The sequence below is a fragment of the Hordeum vulgare genome, chromosome 5H (assembly GCF_904849725.1).
Source record: "Hordeum vulgare subsp. vulgare chromosome 5H, MorexV3_pseudomolecules_assembly, whole genome shotgun sequence".
Lineage (NCBI taxonomy): Eukaryota > Viridiplantae > Streptophyta > Magnoliopsida > Poales > Poaceae > Hordeum > Hordeum vulgare.
In genome coordinates, this window is record NC_058522.1 from 418,996,548 (window position 1) to 419,016,500 (window position 19,953).

Here is a 19,953-nt window from a genome sequence, read left to right on the forward strand (position 1 = left end):
GACGACCTTCGTCCTTTCTCTTTTTTCTGCCGTGGTCGGGCTTTTGAGTCTTACTCACATTCACACCTTACAACACAGCCAAGAACTCCTTCTTTGCTAATCTATTTTGAACTCCTTCAAAAACTTGTCAAGCCATGCATTTCATTTGCAAGTTCTGTTAGCATTTTGATATATCTCCATAGATCTTGATGCTCAATGTTCAAGTATCTCTATCCAGGTCTTCCTTTGAAAAAATCCTTTCAAATAGCCCTTTATGCTTTACAGAAATTCAACATTACTTCCAATCAACAATATGTCAACTACATATACTTATCAGAAATTCTATAGTGCTCCCACTCACCTCTTTGGAAATACAAGTTTCTCATAAACCTTGTAAAAACCCAAAAGCTTTTGATCATCTCATCAAAGCGTATATTTGATACGTCTCCAACATATCTATAATTTTTGATTGTTCCATGCTATTATATTATCAACTTGGGATGTCTTATATGCCTTTTATATCATTTTTGGGACTAACCTATTAACTCAGTGCCTAGTGCCAGTTTATTTTTTTTCGTGTTTTTGACCTTTTTCAGAAAAGAATATTAAACGGAGTCCAAACGGAATAAAACCTGCGGGGTGATTTTTTTCATAACAGAAGATACCCAGAAGACTTGAGAACCAAGGCACGAGGTCTCGTGGGAGGTCACGAGCCCCCTAGGCGCGCCCTAGGGGGGCACCTAGCAGGCTCGTGGGCCCCCCTTGCCTCCTCTGCCCTACCTCTTTCGCCTACAAATTCCCAAAAATCCCGAAACCACCAGAGAAAACCACGAAAATACTTTTCCGCCGCCGCAAGCTTCTGTCTCCGCGAGATCCCATCTGGGGACCGTTCTGGTGCCCTACCGGAGGGGGATTCGGACACGGAGGGCTTCTTCATCAACATCATTGCCTCTCCGATGATGCGTGAGTAGTTCATCACAGACCTTCGGGTCCATAGCTAGTAGCTAGATGGCTTCTTCTCTCTCTTGGATCTTCAATACAAAGTTCTCCATGATCTTCATGGAGATCTACCCGATGTAACTTTCTTTTGCGATGTGTTTGTCGAGATCCGATGAATTATGGATTTATGATCAGATTATCTATGAATATTATTTGAGTCTCCTCTGATTTCTTATATGCATGATTTCGTATCCTTGTAATTCTCTTCGAGTTATTGGTTTTGTTTGACCAACTTGATCTATAAATTTTGCAATGGGAGAAGTGCTTGGTTTTGGGTTCATACCGTGCGGTGTCCTCACCCAGTGACAGAAGAGGTAGCGAGGCACGCATCGTGTTGTTGCCATCAAGGGTAAAAAGATGGGGTTTATATCATATTGCATGAATTTATCCCTCTACATCATGTCATCTTGCTCAAGGCGTTACTCCGTTTATTATGAACTTAATACACTAGATGCATGTTGGATAGCGGTCGATGTGTGGATTAATAGTAGTAGATGCAGAAAGTATCAGTCTAATTGTCTCGGACGTGATGCCTATATGTATGATCATTGCCTTAGATATCGTCATGACTTTGCGCGATTCTATCAATTGCTCGACAGTAATTCGTTCACCCACCGTAATACTGGCTATCATGAGAGAAGCCTCTAGTGAACACTATGGCCCCCGTGTCTATTTTACACATTATATATTCAGATCTACATACAAAAACACCAAAAATACCTTGCTGCACTTTTACTTTTATTTACCTTTCATCACTATCAGATCTCACCTTGCAAGTAATCGTGAAGGGATTGACAACCCCTTTATCGCGTTGGGTGCAAGTTTGTTTGTTTTTGCGCAGGTTCATTGGTGCCTCATCTTGATACTCCTACTGGATTGATACCTTGGTTCTCAAACTGAGGGAAATACTTATATCTACTTTGCTGCATCACCCTTTCCTCTTCAAGGGAAAAACCAATGCAAGCTCCAGAAGTAGCAATATTACAACTCTAAGGTGCATGCACCAGTCCATAGAAGGATCGTTGGAGCTTGCATACTTGTTAGCATCCTTAGGATTGACAAAACCTTTTGGTTGTATCACATACGACTTTTCCTCAAGCAAACCGTCTAGAGATAATGTTTTGACATCCTATGTGCAATATTTCGCAAACATTGCAGTAATTGCTAACATAATTCCAACAGATTTTTAGCATCGCTACGAGTGAGAAAGTCTCATCATAGTCAACTCTTTGAACTTGTCGGAAACATCTTTGCGATAAGTCGAGCTTTTCTTAATGGTGACTTTTCACCATTATCGTTTGTCTTCCCTTTAAAGATCCATCTTTACTTAATAGTCCTACGACCATCAAGAAGTTCTTCCAAAGTCTACACTTTGTTTTCATACATGGATCCTCTCTCGGATTTCATGGCCTCCAGCCATTTGTCGGAATCTGGGCCCACCATTGCTTCTCCATAGCTCGTAAGTTCATTGTTGTTCAACAACATGACCTCCAAGCTAGGGTTACCATGCCACTCTGTAGTAGTACGCGACCTTGTCTACCTACGAGGTCTGTAGTAACTTGATATGAAGCTCAATGATCACCATCATCAGTTTTCTAGTTCAATTGGTGTAGGCGCCACAGGGACAACTTCCTGCGCCTTGCTACACACTGGTTGAAGTGACGGTTCAATAACCTCATCAAGTTCCACCACCCTCCCACTCAATTATTTCGAGAGAAACCTTTCCTCGAGAAAGGACCCGTTTCTTGAAACAAACACTTTGCTTCCGGATCTGAGATAGGAGATGTATCCAACTGTTTTGGATATCCTATGAAGATGCATTTATCTGCTTTGGGTTCGAGCTTATCAGACTAAAACTTTTTTACATAAGCATGGCAGCCCCAAATTTTTAAGAAATGACAGCTTAGGTTTCTCCAATCCATAGTCTGTACTATGTCATATCAACGGAAATACGTGGTGTCCTATTTAAAGTGAATGTGGTTGTCTCTAATGCATAATCCGTAAACGATAGTGGTAATTCGATAAGAGACATCATAGTATGCACCATATCAAATAGGGCGCGGCTATGACGTTCGGACACACCATCACGCTATGGTGTTCTAGGTGGCATGAATTTGCGAAACAATTTCCACATTGTCTCAACTGTGTACCAAAAACTCGCAACTCAGATTTTCATCTCTATGATCATATCGTAGACAGCTTATCCTTTTGTCACGGCGATCTTCACTCTGAAATAGCTTTGAACTTTTCAATATGTCAGACTTGTGACTCATCAAGTAAATATTCTTGTATCTACTCAAGTCGTCAGTGAAGTAAGAACATAACGATATCCAATACGTGCCTCATCACTTATTGGACTGCACACATCAAAAATGCATTACTTCCAACAAGTTACTCTCTTGTTCCATGTGGTATGATTTTGCATGTCTCAAGTGATTCAAAATCAAGTGAGTCCAAATGATCCATCTGCATGGAGTTTCTTCATGCTTTATACCAATAGGTATGGTTTGCATGTCTCAAACGTTTCAAAAAAGAGTGAGTATAAAGATCCATCAGCACGGAGCTTCTTCATGCATTTTATAGCGACATGACTCAAGCGGAAGTGCCACAATTAAGTGGTACTATCATTATTACTTTGTATCTTTTGGCATCAATATTATGAACATATGTAACACTACGATCGAGATTCAATAAACCATTGAAGGTAATTATTCAAGCAAATAGAATAGCCATTATTCTCTTTAAATGAATAATCGTATTGCAGTAAACACGATCCAATCATGTTCATGCTCAACGCAAACACCAAATAACAATTATTTAGGTTTAACACCAATCCCGATGGTAGAGGGAGCGTGCGATGTTTGATCACATCAACCTTGGAAACACTTCCAACACTTATCGTCACCTCGCCTTTAGCTAGTCTCCGTTTTATTCCGTAGCTTTTGTTTCGAGTTACTAATCACTTAGCAATCGAACCGGTATCTAATACCGTCGTGCTACTAGGAGTACTAGTAAAGTACACATCAATATCATGTATATCAAATATACTTCTGTTGACTTCGCCAGCCTTCTCATCTACCAACTATCTAGGGTAGCTCCGCCTCAGTGACCGTTCCCCTCATAACAGAAGCACTTAGTCTCGGGTTTGGGTTCAATCTTGGGTTTCTTCATTAGAGCAACAACTGGTTTGCCGTTTCATGAAGCATCCCTTTTAGCCCTTGCCCTTCTTGAAACTAGTGGTTTTACTAACCATCAACAATTGATGCTCCTTCTTGATTTCTACTTTCGCAGTGTCAAACATTGCGAATCGCTCAAGGATCATCATATCTATCCTTGATATGTTATAGTTCATCACGAAGCTCTAGCAGCTTAGTGGCAGTAACTTTGGAGAGCCATCACTATATCATCTGGAAGATTAACTCCCACTTGATTCAAGCGATTGTTGTACTCAGACAATCTGAGAACATGCTCAACGATTGACCTTTTCTCCTTTACTTTGTAGACAAAGAATCTTGTCAGAGGTCTCATACCTCTCAAGAAGGCCACGAGCATGAAATCTCAATTTCATCTCTTAGAACATCTGTTATGTTCTGTGACGTTTCAAAATGTTTTCCGTGCCTTGCTTCTAAGCCATTAAGTATTACGCACTGAACTATCACGTAGTCATCAAAAACGTGTATGTCAGATGTTCGCAACATCCACAGACGACGCTCGAGGTGCAGCACACCGAGTGGTGCATTAAGAAAATAAGCCTTCTGCGCAGCAATGAGGACAATCCTAAGTTTTACGGACTCAATCCACAAAGTTGCTACTATCAACTTTCAACTAAATTTTCTCTAGGAACATATAAAAACAGTAGAGCTATAGCACAAGCTACATCGTAATTCGAAAAGACCATTTAGACTATGTTCATGATAATTAGTTCAATTAATCATATTACTTAAGAACTCCCACTCAAAAAGAACATCTCACTAGTCATTTGAGTGGTACATGATCCAAATCCACTAACTCAAGTCCGATCATCACGTGAGTTGAGAATAGTTTCAGTGGTAAGCATATCTATGCTAATCATATCAACTATACGATTCATGTTCAACCTTTCGGTCTCATGTGTTCCGAGGACATGTCTACACATGCTAGGCTCGTCAATCTTAACCCGGGTGTTCCGCGTGTGCAACTGTTTTGCACCCATTGTATGTGAACATTGAGTCTATCACACCCGGTCATCACGTGGTGTCTCGAAACGACGAACTATCGCAATGGTGCATAGTTGGGGAGAACACAATTTCATCTTGAAATTTTAGTGAGAGATCACCTTATAATGCTACCGTCATTCTAAGCAAAATAAGGTGCATAAAAGGATTAACATCACATGCAATTCATAAGTGAAATGATATGGCCATCATCATGTGCTTCTTGATCTCCATCACCAAAGCACCGGCACGATCTTCTTGTCACCGGCGTCACAACATGATCTCCATCAACGTGTCGCCAATGGGGTTGTCGTGCTACTTATGCTAGTACTACCAAAGCTACGTCCTAGCAATATAGTAAACGCATCTGCAAGCACAAACGTTAGTTTAAAGACAACCTTATGGCTCCTGCCGGTTGCCGTACCATCGACGTGCAAGTCGATATTAACTATTACAACATGATCATCTCATACATCCAATATATCACATCACGTTATTGGCCATATCATATCACAAGCATACCCTGCAAAAACAAGTTAGACATCCTCTAATTTGTTGTTGCATGTTTTACGTGGCTGCTATGGGTATCTAGTAGATCGCATCTTACTTACACAAAAACCACAACGGAGATGTGCAAATTGCTATTTAACCTCTCCAAGGACCGCCTTGGACAAAACCAATTCAACTAAAGTTCAAGAAACCAACACCCGCCAGTCATCTTTATGCAATGAGGTTAGATGTCAATCGGTGAAACCAGTCTTTCGTAAGTGTACGAATAATGTCGGTTTGGGCGGCTTCAATCCAACAATACCGCTGAATCATGAAAAGACTAAGGAGGGCAGAAAATCAAACATCATCGTCCACAAAACCCTTTGTGTTCTACTCGAGATAACATCTACGCACGAAGCTAGCTCATGATGCAACTCTTGGGGAACGTTGCATGGGAAACAAAAAAATTCCTACGCACACGAAGACCTATCATGGTGATGTCCATCTATGAGAGGAGATTTGGATCTACGTACCCTTGTAGATCGCACAGCAGGAAGCGTTAAGAAACGCAGTTGATGTAGTGGAACGTCCTCATGTCCCTCGATCCGCCCCGCGAACCGTCCCATGAACCGTCCCAAGGTCTGTCCCACGATCCGTTCCGATCTAGTGCCGAACGGACAACACCTCCGCGTTCAGCACACGTACAGCTCCATGATGATATCGGCCTTGTTGATCCAGCAAGCAAGATGGAGAAGTAGATGAGTTCTCCGGCAGCGTGACGGCGCTCCGGTGGTGGTGATGATCTACTCCTGCAGGGCTCCGCCTGAGCTCCGTAGAAATCTGATCTAAAGGTAGAACTATGTGGTCTAGGGTTGAGTTGCACGCGGCAAAAGTTGTCTCAAATCAGCCCTAAATCACCACTATATATAGGAGGGAGGGGAGGGGCTTTCCTTGAGGGTGCGTCGGACAAGGGAAAGGAGGAGTCCTACTCCAATCCTACTCCAACTAGGATTGGAAAGTGGAGTCCTTCTCTTCCTCCCACCTCTTTTTTTTTATTTTTCTTTGGTTTTGTGGGGACCCCGACTGGTAAGTCGAGATCGCCGTGCCCAGTGATCCCAAGGATCAATGCTCACTGAACACAGATACTGAATAATAGAGTCTTACATCCATACATACCGTTTGATACACTAAATGGCCACTTCGGTCGAGTCTTACATAAATAGGGCCTTATAGGCCAAAGCACCAAACTAGACAAATAGCGGAATTGTTGGTTGAAAGCGTGAACCCATGCCATCAGCCTTAACCTACAGGCATTCTGACTGGGAAGCATCCTAGCTCGCAAGAATGTCACCGAGTTAATCTTCACCATATCCTATCTTTCACACCTGGTCAATGAAATAACCAGTGGCAAGCCAATGAGTACTTTGAATGTACTCGCAAACAGTCCATATACGAACAATGAAAGTGAAGGATAACAGTATCATGCATCTTTAGTGTAACTCATCTGGGTGGAATGATCATGTATATGCATCAGGTTAAAGAATTACTTTTGAAGAACAGGTTACAGATATCAACATATCTGCTAAGGGCTGAACCATCCGGGTTCACCCTATATGCCAAGTCATCGGACTTATCATAACCTCAATGTATCAGCTGAGGGTTAAACCATCCGGGTTCACCCTATATGCCAAGTCATCAGACTTGTCATAATCTCAATGTATTAATGAGGGCTAAACCATCCGGGTTTACCCTATATGCCAAGTCATCGAACTTGGTCATATTATTGTGATTATCATAACAACACCTTTTTAACACCACACACACACTCTTGGTTTAAGCGGAAACGCTGGACGTAGTGTAAGTAGCACCACCCAACTGTCCTTGACCGTGGACATGGCTATTCGAATAGTTTACACTCTGTAGAGGTACTACGCTGGACCCACGAGAAACGGGAAACTTCCGTGTCATCCACGACTCGCGGTATATCACATATACACGAGGTAAGTACCCGATCATCATCTTTCCCCTGACGATACTAGACAAAGAGGTCCACTCGATTGGTACCCAGCCCACATGTTGTACGTCTTACGAGCACCGACTCTGGACTGTATCAACCATGCAGGGACCAACGGTGTGCGTGGAACTCATAATAATGGCATAGTCGTCCTACCTGGCACGACCCCATCACGAGAGTGACACCGATCACTCCCGCCACTAGTAATGTGGCTCTTTGCTAACACCGACCAGAGCAATCAACAAAGCCCCGTCCCATAAAGGGGTATCATGGTCGTACTGGTAAGGTAGGGACGGTTGACACATCATAAATCTAATCCCATTTCCGAAACCATACTCACACCAAAACACCGGTGCATCACTTCACCAAAAGTGATCACCAACTCATCATCACCCTCGGGCATTAGTGGCACCCGACGGGGTTTTCATAAACTCTTTATTTAACCCATCATCATGCTTGTGAAAAAAAAACTTCTATCTTTACTTGTCAACATGGTAATAACATGACCCTCACGGGTAGGGTCAAGCTCAATGCAATGATCTTATAACTTTACTAATCAACATGATAGTAGCGTGATCCTCATAGAAAGTAGGGTCAGCTCATCATGTTTGTGCTCCGAGGAGCGATGTGAATAACATTACTATCATGCAAGTGCTTCGAAGAAGCCTTCGGTACCATCACATCAATGATGAACCGGCACTGTGATCTCATGCAACGAAAGTACTTGCTATTCTAGCATGCTTCATTTCATATGCTTAAGTCATGGCAAAAGGGTTGCTTGCCTTGCTCACGTAAGTCCTCGGAGTCTTCGAGGTCTTCCGCTCTGTCCCCGAATACTCCGTCTACCGTCAACTAACGTCGGAAATAACTATAGTAAGACACACATCCAGCAGAATAAAAGTGTTCTATAAGTAAAAGTTTTATTTTTCTTGGACCTCTCTGGTCATAAGAAAAATACCTGAAGCTTCTCACAGGAGATTTGAATCATCAAGGATTTTTGAATAGGTGAGAGGAGCAATAGGTGGCCATTGAATAAGCCAACAGAAATCATTCTGTTAAAAAATAAGTGGAGGCACCCATTTAACAGAGGATGATTTTAGAAATATTTAGGAAGTGGTTTCACTGGATTTGGAGATTGTATGAATATTCTAGAGACTTTACAATGAGGAATAAATAGCAATAGGAGCTATTTATTTATTGCAACAGAAGTAAGTCACACAAAAATGTTGACCAGGGTTCTAAAAATAGAGAAGGATTTTAGAAAGCTCTGGCAGTTTGAATCACTCCATTTGGAGTTTATTTGAATCCTCTAGGATTTTTTCAAGATGGAGTTTTCAATGTCGAGATTGAAATTTGAAAATAATACAACAGGAAAAGTGCTTGCAAAAATGTGCAAGGCACCTATATGGATAGGCCTTGATTTTTGGGACCTGTAGAAATTTGAATCAACATATTTGGAGTTAGTGTGATTTTTGGATGGATTTATGAAGTTTAATCAAATAGAAAAAGGGGAAAAGGCTTAGCCTCGGGGTTATCTAACGCTCAGGGCGCTAAATAGGCCTTCGGGCCGGCCCAGTGGCTAGGCCACCAGGGAGGGACCCACGCAGGAGGCGCAGTTCTGGAAAGGCGCCTTCGACATTGGGAAAGCGCAGATCCGGGGTGCGCTTCCATTTAAAAAGGGGCGGGCCGATTGGAGAGAGGCTGACGAGGGGCCCCGCCCGTCAGCTTCATCCCTAACCTCCCGCTCAAGATGGGAGAGAGGGGAGGCAGGACAGGGCCGAGAGCCGGCGCCGATCCTGGTGGCCCAGGCTGCTGCTGGCGCTGCTCCGGCCACCAGGGCACTCGGGGGAAGGTGTCGCGTCGGCCTGGGGGGTTTCCTTGCAGGCAGAGCGAGGGCGAGCAGGGGCTCTGGTTCGCAGTGACTGGCCGACGACGGCTCAGGCGGCAGCCCCCTGCGAAGGGAAAGAGGAGGAGAGGAAGGGGTCCAGGGGAGACCCCGGTGTTCTGGGTGACTGAAGAAGGCTTAAGGGAGAGGAGAGCGTCCTCGAGGAGCTCGGATTCGGGCAAGCCGAATCAGTGGCCTCGCGGCCATGGGAGGAGGAGGCAAACTAGGGAGCTCAAAGGGGAGGCTCCGAGGGTGGCTAGGAGGGAGGAGGGACTCGGGGGAGAGGATCTGAGGCTCTGGTGCACGGGGAGGCCCTAAGTGGGGAAGGGGAGCCGAGAGAGCTCGAGAGCTCTCTGAAGCTCACATGGGCATGGGCGCCACACGTCCCATAGGGGTCTTGGAGGCTTGCTAGCATCGTGGAAGGGGTCAAGGATGCTTTGTGGCGCTTTGGGACACGCTCCCCTCGCTGGACCCAAGCTGCAGCTAGAGTCCAATGGTGCAGAGCATCGTTTCAGCATGCCAGGGTGGTGGTCACCACCCCACCTGGTGTCCTGGGGCACCCCTTGGCCAGGCCAAGGTGTCAACCGTGCAAGGCATGCTTGCCATGATGCACTGGAGGATTTTGGAAGCATCTGCGGCTGGTTTAAACTTGCTTTGACTGCTGTTAAGTTTCTAACAGCAAACTTATAGCTGATAAAAGTGGGTCTTAGGTGGAGAGACTTGGGGAGAAATTATGTCTGGCAGTGCTAGGCATGGAAGGACTTTAAGACTGCAAAGTTTCAGATCAAACAAAGGAGGATAGCTACTACTTGCTGTTCAAAGCCATGATTCAGCCAGAAATCTATTTGAAGAAGTGCTGCTCATTTTTCCCACATGAGCATGCCATAACTTGGTTCTAAATGAAGCCTTGGCATATATTAGGTGCTCTGGAAAGAGTTGGGGGTGATAGCTTAAGCAGAAGAATGGGAAGAAGGGTAAAACAGTGCTGCCAAGGGTAAAAATGAGAGAGAGTTACAAAGGGACCTTCTCCAATAATTGACCAGTGGCCATGGGAATGTTACTGGAGGTGAAATGTAACTATGTGAGGTTGTGGTAGAAAGTTGAGCTCAAGGGTAAAAGTAAAAGGGGCAATAGAAGCCAAATTAGTGAGTGCACACAAGGTGTTTGATCTGTGGTTAGGCTATCAGATGGACTCCAATGGCTGTGAAACTTAACAGGATCAAATAATAGATGAAAATAGGCTTGCACACCAAATTTGGGATTTGCTGGAGAAGTTTTCCAGTGTAGACTTGAAAAACCCTAGAAATGGGCAGAAATGGGTTTCTGCTTAGAACCCTATTCAAATGAATTCCCACAAATCCAATATTTGGTGTAGGGGCATTATTTGAGCATTAAGGCACGCACAAAAAGTTTGAGTTCAATTGGACAAACTTTATAATGTAAAGTTTGTCAAAGTCAGAAATCAACAGAGAGGGTTTTGAGGGTCTTAGGACAAGTTCCTCTATTCTCCTTGGTTTACCACTTGGTGTGGATGCCTCATTGGAGTACTGGAACATGTCCACCAAATTTGAGCACAATTGGAGACACTTCACAATGTAGAGTTGCTCAAATTTGATTCTGGACAAATAGGGTTTTAGAATGATTAGGGGAGTCAAATTAACTTGGATTGAAATGAAACTTGGCAACATCATCAAGAATATCATAGATGATATGCTAGAATTTTACTGGAATTTATTGAGAATATTTCTTATAGAAATATTCCAAAATCTTGAAATAGGCAGGAATGGTTTTGGAGGGGTTTGCCCAATATTTTGAACATGACCATGTGTTGAAACTCATAAATATGGAATAAATATATCCACTGAGTTTCCCTAAATTTTCTGAAATATTTTTAAAGCAATAAAAATAAATTTCCTTCATAGGAGACCATTTCTGGCCTCATAGAAGGGCTTTTAAGTAAAATAATAAAATAACTTTTAAAATTATAATATGGTGGTTTTTGAAAGTCATTTTGATAATGTTTTTAAATAAAACAGTTGGTGCAAAAGAAACTCCCTAATTTGAGGACTTGTAGTACAAATCTCATCTCACGGGTTTGGAAGTTTAATTCAAAGAAAAGCTTTTTGGTGAAAATAATATTTGGTAAAAATAGATATTTGTCCTAAACACATGGTATGATCATTAGGCAGGAGATCATGGAGTGAGGAGGTGATTAGGAGAGTGACAGGATCTATTAGGTATCAAACACAATCATGCACACAAGCAAGGCAAACAATAGTCACTCCAAGCATCACAAGCATTCACAAAAATTTTAATTGGTCCTAAATTTTGAAATAAGTTACTTAATCAGGAAGGCCAAAAACTGGGGTGCGACAGGTTTTCTTTCCTTGGCGCATAGGCCCTCTTGGGCTGTCCCACCAGCTCACAAAGGGCTGGTGTGCCACCCCTAGGGCCATCGGGCTTCCCCCCGGTGGGTTGCCCCCCTCCCGGTGAACTTCCGGAACCCATTCGTCACTCCCGGTACAATCCCGGTAATGCTCGAAAACCTCCCAGTAACCAAATGAAGTCATCCTATATATCAATCTTCGTTTCCCGACCATTCTGAAAACCCTTGTGACGTCCGTGATCTCATCCGGGAATCCGAACAACATTCATTAACCACACATATAACTCAACTATACCAAAACATCATCGAACCATAAGTGTGCAGACCCTACGGGTTCGAGAACTATGTAGACTTGCCCCGAGGCACTCCTCGGTCAATGTCCAATATCGGGACCTGGATGCCCATATTGGATCCTACATATTCTCCGAAGATCTTATCGGTTGAACCTCAGTGTCAAGGATTCATATAATCCCGTATGTCATTCCCTTTGTCCTTCGGTATGTTACTTGCCCGAGATTCGATCGTCGGTATCCGCATACCTATTTCAATCTCGTTACCAGCAAGTCTCTGTACTCGTTCCGTAATACAAGATCATGTGACTTACACTTAGTCACATTGCTTGCAAGGCTTGTGTGTGATGTTGTATTACCGAGTGGGCCCCGAGATACCTCTCCGTCACACGGAGTGACAAATCCCAGTCTTGATCCATACTAACTCAACGGACACCTTCAAAGATACCTGTAGAGCACCTTTATAGTTACCCAGTTACGTTGCGACGTTTGATGCACACAAGGTATTCCTCCGGTGCGAGTGAGTTATATGATCTCATGGTCATGGGAACAAATACTTGACACGCAGAAAACAATTGCAATAAAACGGCACCATCAATATACTACGTTCATAGTTTGGGTCTTGTCCATCACATGATTCTTCTAATGATGTGATCCTGTTATCAAGTGACAACACTTGTCTATGGTTGGGAAACCTTGACCATCTTTGATCAACGAGCTAGTCAACTAGAGGCTTACTAGGGACAGTGTTTTGTCTATGTATCCACACATGTATTTGAGTTTCCAATCAATACAATTATAGCATGGATAATAAACAATTATCACGAACAAATAAATATAATAATAACTATTTTATTATTGCCTCTAAGGCATATTTCCAACACAAACACACCGCATATTTCCAATGATCTCCAAGACACCATAGTATTGATAATCAAGAGAGAGAGAGAGTGGAAGCAATCTAGCTACTAACTACGAACCCGTGGATCTACAAAGAACTACTCACTCATCATTGGAGAGGCACCAATGGACATGATGAACCCCTTCGTGATGGTGTCTAGATAAGATCTGGTGTTTCTGGGCTCTACGGCGACTGGAATTGATTTTCGTCCCCCTCCATAGGGTTTATTGAATATTGAGGTATTTATAGAGCAAAGAGGCGGTGCGGGAGGCCAACGAGGAGGGCACAACCCACCGGGGCGCGCCTGGGCCCCCAGGCGCGCCCTGGTGGGTTGTGATCTCACCGAAGCTCCCCTTGGGTGCATTTCTGGCCCACTGGATGTCTTCCGACTCAAGAAAAATCCACAAAACATTTCGCTGCATTTGGACTCCGTTTGGTATTGATTTCCTGCGATGTAAAAAACATGCAGAAAACAGCAACTTGCACTGGGCACTATGTCAATAGGTTAGTACCAAAAAATGATATAAAATGACTATAAAATGATTTTAAAACATCCAATAATGATAATATAACAGCATGGAAGAATCAAAATTATAGATACATTGGAGATGTATCAGGGAGCCTTTTCCGGTAATCTCCCAGAGAGGGAATTGATCACGGGGGGGCATCTACATCACCTCCATTGCCCCTCCGATGATGTGTGAGTAGTTCACCATAGACCTACGGGTCCGTAGCTAGTAGCTATATGGCTTCTTCTCCCTCTTTGATCTTCAATACCATGTTCTTCATGGTCTTCATGGAGATCTATCCGATGTAATACTTTTTTGCGGTGTGTTTGTCGAGATTCGATGAATTGTGAGTTTATGTTCAGCTTATCTATGAATATTATTTGAGTCTCTTCTGAATTCTTATATGCATGATTTCATATCTTTGCAAGACTCTTCGAATTATTGGTCTGGTTTGGCCAACTAGATTGGTAATTCTTGCAATGGAAGAAGTGCTTAGTTTTGGGTTCAATCTTGCGGTGTCCTCACCCAATGACATAGTAGGGGTAGCGAGGCACGTATTGTATTGTTGCCATCGAGGATAAAAAGATGGGGTTTTCATCATATTGCTTGAGTTTATCCCTCTATGTCATGTCATCTTACTTAATGCGTTACTCTGTTCTTCATGAACTTAATACTCTAGATGCATGCAGGAGTGGGTCGATGTGTGGAGTAATAGTAGTAGATGTAGAATCGTTTCGGTCTACTTGACACGGATGTGATGCCTATATGCATAATCATTGCCTTGGATATCTTCATAATTATTCGCTTTTCTATCAATTGCCCGACAATAATTTGTTCGCCCACTGTATTATTTTCCTTTATGAGAGAAGCCTCTAGTGAAACCTATGGCCCCCGGGTCTATTTTCCATATTATACTTTCAGATGTATAAACAAAAATACCAAAAATACTTCATTGCAATTTATTTACTTTTGTTTCCTCAATCTTTTATATCTATCTCTATCAGATCTCATCCTTGCAAATAACTCTGAAGAGATTGACAACCCCTTTATAGCGTTGGGTGCAAGAGTTTGATTATTTGTGTAGGTACAACTATTGAGGCCTTGCTTGTTCCTCCTACTGCATTGATACCTTGGTTCTAAACAAACTGAGGGAAATACTTATCTACTTCACGGCATCACCCTTTCCTCTTCAAGGGAAAACCAACGCAAGCTCAAGGGGTAGCAAGAAGGATTTCTCGCGCCGTTGCCGGGGAGGATACATAGAAAGATCAAGCTTACCAAGTACCCATCACAAACTCATCTCTTGCATTTACTTTATTTGCCATTTTCCTCTCGTTTTCCTCTCCCCCACTTCTAAAACGATTTTCAGAAAATACCAAAAAGATTTGCCTTTCTATTCGCCCTTTCTACGCTCGTCTTTTTGTTCGCTTGCTTGTGTGCTAGATCTATCCGTTGCCACCATGTCCTAATCTGGGGAGGTTTACATTGAAAAGGATAGTAATAATTTTGAAGAAAATAATGATTCACATAGAGAAACTACTATCATTCATACAAAAAAAACTCTGCATAGGTAGTGGCAATAACATTGGAAAAGGTGTTATTCAAGATTTTTTTACTTGCGCTAGTACGCTACCTACTTTAGGAGGGTCTATCCTCTATAAAACTAATAGTCTTGCGAACGCCATAACACTACTAATAACTGAACTTGATAGACAATTTGTTCATATGCATCCTTGCATACAAAGGATTTTTCTTGAGTTCTCTAATATTCAGCTTGCTTCTGTTAAGTGTGCCGCCACTATATTTCTAGCCCACGAGTTTAGATTCATTATGAAAGAGGCTAGTGAATTTTTTTCATTATAGAATTAATGGAGGATGTCCCCCCATTGAGGAGATCCTTTTTAACCAAGAAGAAATAATGAGATTGCAGTCCCCGGATTATGTGGCTTATAATGAAAATTGGAGAAAAGGGGTACCTATTGAGGTTTTTGTTGATAAAGTTTCTGAAATCAATGATGATTTCTCTATACAAAATAGTGGATTAGAGTTCATACTAAGAGATATACTTATGACCATCCGCCAAAGGAAAGCCTACAATGAGGAATTTATCATACACTATAGAGGGCCGAAGGAGGAACCTATTCCTCCCGCACTTGATCTTAATTATCCTTATCCTATTAAATTCAGACCTTTTGATTACTTTGCTTTCCACAAAGGAAATTTTCTTCTGAAAGAAGGGAGTATGAGAAGAGCATTTATAATCTCCCTTACTACTATGGCAATACCTAGATCTATTGCATTATGCCTAGCTAGGGGCGTTAAAACAATAGCGCTTGTTGGGAGGCAACCCAATTTTATTTGCTTTGCTTTTTTTGCTTCTATTTTTGCGTTATGTACACATTATTAACTATGTAATAATTTTGTTTTCTTTTTTAATTAGTGTTTGAGCCAAGTAAGACCTTTGGGATGGTCTACGGTGTTTGCAAGTTGATTTTTCTGAAGAACAGAAACTTTCGCTCTCGGTCCAGGAATTTTATAAATTAACTGTAATGTGATTTTGATCTGAATTTTTTACAAAATATTCGCTTACAAATTTCCCAGATCTTCCTATTTTTTCATAAGTTTTGGAGTTACATAAGTTTTCTAAGTAAACACATTGCTACATATTGCTGTGTTTTTGAGAGATTCGGTTTTCTTTCTGTTGTTTGCTTATTTTGATGAATTTATGGGTTGTATCGGGGGTGATACGTCTCCAACGTATCTATAATTTTTTATGGTTTCATGCTATTATCTTGTCAAACTTTGTATGTTTTGTATGCCTTTTATATCTTTTTTGGGACTAACTTATTAACTCAGTGTCAAGTGTCAGTTCCTATTTTGTCTGTGTTTTTGACCCTTTTCACAGGAGGATTTTAAACGGAGTCCAAACGGAATAAAACTTCTGAAAAGATTTTTTCCAGAATAGAAGATACGCAGAAAGCTTGGGAACCACGCAGGGAGTCCCGGGGGAGGCACAAGCCCCCATGGCGCGGCCAGGGGGCCCGCGCCTCCCAGGCTAGTGGGCTCCCTGGGCCTCCCCTGCCCTAGCTCCTTCGCCTGTAAATTCCCTAAAATCCCTAAAAAAATCAAGGGATCCACAAAAATAATTTTCCGCCGCCGCAAGCTTCTGTTTCCGCAAGATCTCATCTGGGGCACGTTCTGGGGCCCTGCTGGAGGGGGATTCAGATACGGAGGGCTTATTCATCAACACCATGACCTCTTCGATGATGCGTGAGTAGTTCACCATAGACCTTCGGGTCCATAGCTAGTAGGTAGATGGCTTCTTCTCTCTCTTGGATCTTCAATACAAAGTTCTCCATGATCTTCATGGAGATCTATCCGATGTAATCTTCTTTGCGGTGTGTTTGTCGAGATCCGATGAATTGTGGATTTGTGATCAGATTATCCATGAATCTTATTTGAGTTTCTTCTGATCTCTCTTATGCATGATTTCATATCCATGTAATTCTCTTCAAGTTGTGGGTTTTGTTTGGCCAACTCGATCTATGATTCTTGCAATGGGAGAAGTGCTTGGTTTTGGGTTCATACCGTGCGGTGACCTCACCCAGTGACATAAGGGGTAGCGAGGCACGCATCATGTTGTTTCCATCAAGGGTAAAAAGATGGGGTTTTCATCACTGGTTTGAGTTTACCCCTCTATATCATGTCATCTTGCTTAAGGCGTTACTCTGTTCGTCATGAACTCAATACACTAGATGCATGCTGGATAGCGGTCGATGTGTGGAATAATAGTAGTAGATGCAGAAAGTATCGGTCTACTTGTCTCGGACGTGATGCCTATATGTATGATCATTGCCTTAGATATTGTCATGACTATGCGCGGTTCTATCAATTGCTCGATAGTAATTTGTTCACCCACCGTAATATTTGCTATTTTGAGAGAAGCCTCTAGTGAACACTATGGCCCCCGGGTCTACTTCACACCATATTTTCAGCCTTACTCTTTTACTTCGTTGCACTTTCCGCCTTCAGATCTCACTTTGCAATCAATCTTGAAGGGATTGACAACCCCTTTATAGTGTTGGGTGCAAGCTCTTTTGTGTTTGCGGAGGTACTCTGGACTTGACAAGATTCTCCTACTGGATTGATACCTTGGTTCTCAAACTGAGGGAAATACTTACTGCTCTTGTGCTGCATCACCCTTTCCTCTTCAAGGGAAAAACCAACGCAAGCCAAGTCTCCGTCAACGTGCCAATTCTTGGCGCTGTTGTTTGAGAAGTAGCAGAAGGATTTCTGGCGCCGTTGCTGGGGAGTATCAAGTCAAGAACTCATCCAAGTAAGTGTCGCAAACTCATCTCTTGCATTTACTTTTTTGCCTATCGTTTTCCTCTCCCCCACTTCTGAAAAACAAAACTTTACAAAAATATTTGCCTTTTTCGTTTGCCTTTCCTTTGCTTGTGGGCTATGTGCCATCAATATGCTTGCATCTTCGCTTGATGAAAATCTATTGATATGGAACCTCATCCACTTGCTAATCTCTTTAAGAGATCCAATTATGTTGAACCAATTGCTAGTGAGTTGAGTGCACTTGACTTTCTCTATGGAGTTTTGCTTGAGATGCGTGAATCTGAAAATCGTGATGAATAAATTTATGAAGTGATTCACGAGGGCTCCTTGAATGAAAAGAATTATTGCAATGGTTTCACTATGAATTCTATTAATGGCAATCATGCTAAAAATATGCAAAACCCCAAGCTTGGGGATGCTAGTTTTGCTTTGTCCACTACTTGTTGCAATAATCATGATTGGGGCGATGATTTTTCTTATGATATTGAAAATTTGTTTAAGCCTCATGATGAATTTGATATTTGCAATAATATTGAAAGTGGGTTTGGAGAAGTCATGACTTTAGTTGATGATAATACCACTATTTTTGAAGAGCGTCAACTTTGCATGCATGTGGATCATGAAAAGAATATCCTTTGTGATAGCTATATTGTTGAATTTGATTGTGATAACACATGTAATTGCTATGAGAGAGGAAAATATTGTGGTAGAAACTTTCATGTTACCAAATTACCTCTCGTTATGTTGAGATTGCTATTGTCTCTTTCTTCTTCCTTGCATTTGGTAACTATTACTTGTCATGCCAATTTTTTCTCCTATAAAATGCATATGCATAGGAAGTATGTTAGACTTATATTTGATTTTCACATGCTTTATGATGCTCTCGTTGTGCTTCAATTCTTGTCTTTTATGTATGCATCATTGAAATCCTTATGTCTAGCTAAGGGCGTTAAACAATAGCGCTTGTTGGGAGGCAACCCAATGAATTTATATTCTAGCTAAGTATGTGAGTTCTTCATGACCAATGTGAGTCCATGGTATAGATGCACTTTCACCTTCCACCATTGCTAGCCTCTATAGTGCTGCACAACTTTCGCCGGTGCACAAACCCACCATATGCCTTCCTCAAAACAGCCATCATACCTACCTACTATGGCACTTTCATAGCCATTCCAAGATATATTGCCATGCAACTCCCACCGTTCCGTCTCATGACTTGTGCCGTCACTCTCATATTTCCATTGCATGATCGTAAGATAGCTAGCGAGATGTTTCAACGTCATACGCCAAGCTAGATCGTTGCACATCCCGGTACACTACCGGAGGCATTTCCTATAGAGTCATCATCGTTCCGAGCTTTGAGCTGTGAGTAAATAAAAGTGTGATGATCATCATTATTAGAGCATTGTCCCATGTGAGGAAATAAAAAAAAGAGGCCAAAGTTGCCCACACATGAAAAAAGAAAAATAAGAGGCCAAAGAGCCCAAATAAAAAAGAGAGAAAAAGAGAGAAGGGACAATGCTACTATCTTTTTCCACACTTGTGCTTCATAATAGCACCATGTTCTTCATGATTGAGAGCCTCTCGTTTCATCACCACCATATGCTAGTGGGAATCTTTATTATATAACTTGTCTTGTATATTCCAATGATGGGCTTCCTCAAATTTCCCTAGGTCTTCGTGAGCAAGCAAGTTGGATGCACACCCACTAGTTCTCCTTTTAAGCTTTCACATACTTATAGCTCTAGTGCATCCCTTGTATGGAAATCCCTACTCATTCACATTGATATCTATTAATGGGCATCTCCATAGCCCTTTGATACGCTGAGTCAATGTGAACATCTCCTCCTTTTTTGTCTCACAACCACCACCACACTCGATTCCACCTACAGTGTTATATCCATGGCTCATGCTCATGTATTGCGTGATAGTTGAAAAGGGTTTGAGAAAGTAAGAGTGCG